Here is a 6,266-nt window from a genome sequence, read left to right on the forward strand (position 1 = left end):
AAAACACATTGGTATAGGTTGCTTTAAAAATTGAAAGATTTCACTAAATATGGTACTTCTTTCCTAAGAGCACAAGGTGCAGCAATTTTCTTCACACTTTCTCAGCTGCAACTTGATTGATGAGGCAGTCTTTTATTTTCAGATAATGTATGTACATTGTATGTGTACCGTATTTATTCATTCATCAGTGGACGCTTAGGTGGTTTCCATGTCTTGGTGGTTGTCATTAATGCTGCAGTGAAAATGGAGGTGCAGATACCTCTTTGAGGTAGTGACTTCATTTCCTTGGGTGGATACCTAGTAGTGGGATTGCTGGATCATATGGTATTGCTATATTTAATTTTTTGAGGAATTTCTATACTCTTTTCCATAGTGGCTACAACAATTTACATTCTCACCAACAGTACATAAGGGCTTCTTTCTCCACATTCATGGCAGCATTTGTAATCTTTTTTCTGTTTGATTATGGCCATTCTCAAAGGTGTGAGGTGAAGTCTCATTTTGATTTTTGATTTGTGTTTTCCTGATGATCAGTAATTTTGAACACCTTTTCATACATCACATGACCATTTGTATGTCTTCTTGTGAAAAAATGTCTGTTCAGGTCTTCTCACAATTTTTAAATCACGTTGTTTGGTTTTCTGTTATTGAGTTGCATGAGTTTTTTATGTGTTGAGGAAATTAAACTCTTATCTTGACATGATTTGCAAATATTTTTCCTCTTCTGTAGGTTTTCCCTTTCATTTTATTGATTATTTCTTTTGCCAGGCAGTTGGTTTTATTTTGATATGGTCCCACTTGTTTATTTTGTTTTAGTTGCTTGTGCTTTTGGTGTCATATGCAAAGAAATATTGCCAAGACCAATGTCTGGGAGCTTCTTCCATATATTTTTTCCTAGGAGTTTTATTGTTTCAGGTCTTACATCTAAGTCTTTAGTTCATTTGGTGTCCATTTTTGTAAGTACTGTAACATAGGGGTCCAGTTTCTTTCTTTTACATAGAACATCCATTTACCCAGCAACATTTATTAAAGACTGTCCTTTTCCATTTGAGTACTCTTAGCACCCTTCTTGAAAATTAGTTGACCATACATGTGTAGGTTTATTTCTAGGTTGTCAGTTCTCTTTCATTTGCCTACATGTTTATTTTTATGCCAGTACTTTGCAATTTGGATTATTACAGTTTTGTAATATAGTTTTAAATTCAGAAGTGTGGTGCTTCCAGCTTGGTTTTCTTTCTTAAGATTGCTTTGCCTATTCAGGGTTGTTTTAAGTGTCATATGAATTTTAGGATTGTTTGTTTTATTTCTGTGAGAAATGTCATTGGAATTCTGATTGGAATTGCAATCTATAGATGGCTTTGAGTAGTATGGACTTTTTTTTTTTTTTTTTTTTTTGGNCGCGAGATCATGACCTAAGCGAAAGTCAGACACTTAACCGACTAAGCCACCCAGGCGCCCCTGGACATTTTAACAATACTAATTATTTGATCCATGAACACAGGATATCTTCCCATTTTGTTTTTTCTTCAGTTTCTTTCATCAGTGTCTTGCAGTTTTCAGTGTACAAGCCTTTCACCTACCGGTTAAATTTAATCCTAAGTATTTGATTGTTTTTGATGCTATTAGAAATGGGATTGCTTTATTTTGTTTTTAGCTAGTTTACTGTTAGTTTATAGAAATGCAACTCAAGTTCATTGATTTTGTATTCTACAACTTTACTGAATTTGTTTATTCTAACAGTTTTTGGTGGTATATAGATATGAGTTTCTATGTATAAGATCATATCATCTGCAACCAGATAATTTTACTTTTTACTTTCTTCTTTGGATGACTTTTGTTTCTTTTTTTTGCCTAATTGCTTGCTAGGACTTCCAGTTTCATGTTGAACAGTAGTGACCAGTAGGCACGGTTGCTTTGTTCCAGGCCTTAGATGATAATCTTTCATCTCTTTACCATTGAGTACGATGGTAACTGTAGGCCTGTTATATATGGCCTCTATTCTGTTGATATATGTTCCTTACATAATTAATTTTTTGAGAGTTAATGTGAAAGGATGTTGAATTTTGTTAAGTACTTTTTTGTTTTTAGGGTGTATTTATTTTGAGAGACCGAGCAAGCGCACATGAGTGGAGGAGGGGCAGAGAGAGAGATGGAGAGAGAGAATCCCAAGAGACTCTGCTGTAAGAGCTGACAGCACAAAGCCCAATGTGGGGCTTGATCTCATGAGTCATGAGATCATGACCTGAGGCAAAATCAAGAGTTGGATCCTCAAATGACTGGGCCACCCCAGTGCCCCTGTCAAATACCTCTTCTGCATGTATTGAGATAATCATACGATTTTTATCCTTTGTTCTAATGTGTATCACATTTATTCATTTATTTATGTTGAACCATTCAGCATCCCAGGGATAAATCTCACTTAACCATGCTGTATGAATTTTTTAAAAAATAACCTGTTGGGTTCATTTTGCTAATATTTTGTTGAGAATTTTTAAACCTATATTCATCAGGGATATTAGCCAATAGTATCAGGCAAACACTGGTACCATAAAATGATTTTGAAAGTGCTTCTTAGTAATTTTTTGGAAGAATTTTAAGTATTGGTGTTCATTCTTTAAATATTTAGTAGAATTCACCTATAAAACTGTCTGGTCCTGGTCTTCTCTTTGTTGGGAGATTTTTGATAATGCTTTAATTTCATTCCTTATTAATCCGTTCACATTTCCTACTTTTTTATGCTTCACTCTTTAGTATCTTGTATATGTGGAAAAATTTACCCATTTCTTCTAAGTTACCCTTTTTTTTCGCATATAATTGTTCATAATAGTCTCTTATTATCCTTTGATTTTTTTGATGTAATAAAATTTTATTTTCCAAAATGACAGTTGTTGGGGTCTACTCATGCATCTTTGCCAGCACCTGGGAAATCTCCACCCATGGTGTTTCTGGTGTAAATTACTTGAGTTCTCTGCTTTGAAACTGATTTAATAAGTCCTTTACTAAGGTGCTCCTGAAGGGCTGCCCTGGCCAGGGAACTTCAAGTCTTCAGTCTCTCAGAGACCATAACTTTAGTTATAAGCTCATATTTTGGAATTTTCTTACAGAGTTTGTCATGTGTTACTTTGTCAAACAAGACCAAGTTATTGAGCCTGTCCCCAAATTTGCCTTTGAATCAGTTCTTTTTGGCCTTGTCCCCAGATTTGTTCACTGGGTCTTTATCTTCTTTGGCCGAGCTTCCTGCATCTTTCTTCTTCTCGTAGTCCTTGGGTGGCATGCAGAGCTTGGAGACGAGCATCTACCTCTACAGCCTCACTAAAATGTTGTACAAAAAGCCATCCTTTAAATGTTTGTAGTATCGGTTGTAATACCTTGTCTTTTAGGTCTTATTTTATTTATATGAATCTTCTCTTTTTCTAAGTCTAAAAGTTTGTCAGTATTGTTTATCTTTTTAAAAAATCAGGTTTTAGTTTCACTGATAATTTTCTGGTTCTTTCATTTATTTCTGCTCTAATCATTGTTATTTCCTTCTGCTAAATTTGGCTTAGTTACTGTTTTTCTAGTCCTTGATGTGTAAAGTTAGGTTGTCCATTTTTCTTTTTTTCTTAATTCCCTCTTAAACTACTTATGCTGCGTTCCATAGGTTTTGGCATGTTAGGTTACACTTTTGTTTGTTTCAAGATGTTTTTCCCTTTTCATTTCTTCTTTGACCTGTTGGTCAGAATGTATTGTTTAATGTCCACATATTAGTGCATTTTTCATTTTTCCTATTGTTACTGATGTCTAGTCATACTTTGTGGTCAGTAAAGATACGTGTTCTTAAAGTTGCTATGACTTGTTTTGTCTGAAAAATGTTTCATGTTCACTTGAGAGGAATGTAGATTCTGTTGCTATTGGGTGGAATTTCTTTATATGTCTGTTAGGTCCATTCGACTTAATTATAATTTAAGTCCAGTGTTTCCTTATTGATTTTCTGTCTGGATTACTTATCTTATGTTGAAAGTGCTGTATTGACATTGTCTGCTCCTTATTGGGGTGTTGTTCTCACTTTAGATCTTTTAGTATTTGCTTTTGAAGTATTTAGGTGCTTCAAAGCTGTGTGCATGTGTATTTGTGATTGTATATCTCTTGATGAATTGCACCTTTTATCTTGTATAATGACCTTCTTTGCCTCATTACAGCTTTGTATTGAATTCTGTTTTGTGTAATATAAATGTAGCTATCTCTGCTCTCTTTTGGTTTTTCCTTGCATGGAATATCTTTCTCTATCCCTTTCCATTTAGTCTTCCTGTGTCCTTAAAGCTGAAGTGAGTCTTTTGTAGGCAGCAAAAATTGGGTCTTGTTTATTAATCCATTAACCCACCGCATGACTTTAGATGGAGATTTTAGTTTATTTACATTTAAAGTAATTATTTATAGGTGAAGACTCAGTAATGATGTCTTACTGTTTTCTGGGTGTTTAAAAATCCCATTGTTCCCATCCCCCTCTCTTATTTCTTTGGTGAATTGATAATTTCCCACAATGATATTGATTCTCTTTATTTTTTGCATATCTACTATAGGTTTTTGCTTTGTGGTTACCATGAGACTTACATAAAGCCTCTATAGATATAACGGTCTATTCTACACTACTTTCAATTGTGTATGAAAACTGTACTCCTTTTCTCCTCCTCCACATTTTATATTTTTGATGTCACAATTTACTACTTCTTATATTATGTATTCTTTAGTGAAGAATTATAGCTATTTTTAGTACTTTTGCTTTTTAACTTTTATACTAGAGTTAAGTGATTAACACACCACCTTATTACAATATTAGAGTCTTCTGAATGTGACTATAAACTTACCTTTACCAATATATTATATACCTTAATGTGCTTTAATGTTACTAATTAACATCCTTTGGTTTCTTCTGGAAGAACTCCTTATAGCTTTTATTGTAAGGCAGGTTAGTGATGCCAGTCTCTCTGCTTTAAATTTTTGGGAATGTCTTTATCTCACCTTCATTTCTTAGGGACTTCACCAGGTAAAGTACTGTTAGGCAGTTTTTCTTTCCAGAACTTTGAGTATATTATCCAAATCCACTGATAGCCTTCTAGGGATTCCCTTGTATGTGAGAATTTCTTTTTTTTTTCTCAGTTACTTTTAAAATTCTGCCCTTGATTTTAGACCATTTTATTATAAGTTTGAAAAAGATAATTTTCTGTTTTAGTTTTTGTGTGACCTGTTAATTTTATGAACTTAAGTGTCCAAATCTCTTCACTAATGTAGGAAATTCTCAGCCATTTTTTTTCTTTAAATAAGCTTTCTGCTCCTTTCTCTCTCTCTCCTGCTTCTGAGACTACAGTAATGCACTGATGGCTTCTCTAAATGATAGAATTCATGAAGACTTTCCTCATTCTTTTTCCTTTGTTCTCCTATGACTGGATGATTTCACAAGTCCTGCCTTCCACTTCACATTCTTTCTTCTGTTAGATGCATCTGTTGTTGATGCTCTCTGTTACATTTTTCATTTCATTCATTGTATAATTCAGCTCTAGAATTTCTGTTGGGGTCTTTCATATGATTTCTATCTCTCTGTTAAATTTCTAATTTTGTGATGAATTGGTTTTCTAATTTAATTAAATTGTCTTTGTGTATTTTCCTATAGCTCACTGAGCTTATTTGAAATAGTTTCTTTGACTTCTTTATTAGGCAAATTATAGATTTCCTCTTCTTTGAGTTCAGTTAGTGGAAACTTATTGTGGTCCTGTGAATACTCATTAGCTCTCTGTCAAGTTCAGTCCCACTGTTGTGGAGAGCTCACACGGGGAAGCTGGCCACAGAGTGTGGTGCCTGAAGCACTAGAGGTGCCTGTGGGCCATTTGGGAGCTCTTTAAGTGAGGCATTCCCAGAGGCTTGTGCGAGGGCTTTCTGATGGAGTCTGCAGTGTAGTTAATAGGATCCACATCTCTTTAATGCCACTCTCCCGGATGTTCCGCATTCCTGAATCTTGCAGCATCCCTCAGTATTCTGGACGAGGCAATAGAGAAGTGGGTCTCTTTGGCAGAATCCCACAGGGCTGGGAAGGCCTGGAGCTCATTCACATGCTCTCAGATTCCCCTGTGGAAGAAATAATTGGCCAGAAAATCTCGTTAGGCACTGAGCTGTGCCACACTGGGGAGGGATGATGTGAGTAACATGAAACCGTTCCGCTTGCCCTCTTTAAATACATCTAATTTCAGATTTTCTTTGCTTCAGCAGTGTGCTAGAACTTCTCCACTGGATTC

General features: G+C 35.1%; 1 pseudogene; it reads right to left on the reverse strand.

Annotated features, from left to right (window-relative positions):
• Window positions 1-2,899: 2,899 nt before the first annotated feature.
• On the reverse strand, window positions 2,900-3,274 carry LOC144239322 (small ribosomal subunit protein eS25 pseudogene; annotated as a pseudogene).
• Window positions 3,275-6,266: the final 2,992 nt, after the last annotated feature.

This window comes from Crocuta crocuta, unplaced genomic scaffold, assembly GCF_008692635.1.
Source record: "Crocuta crocuta isolate KB4526 unplaced genomic scaffold, BGI_CrCroc_1.0 scaffold140, whole genome shotgun sequence".
NCBI classification, from domain to species: Eukaryota; Metazoa; Chordata; class Mammalia; order Carnivora; family Hyaenidae; genus Crocuta; species Crocuta crocuta.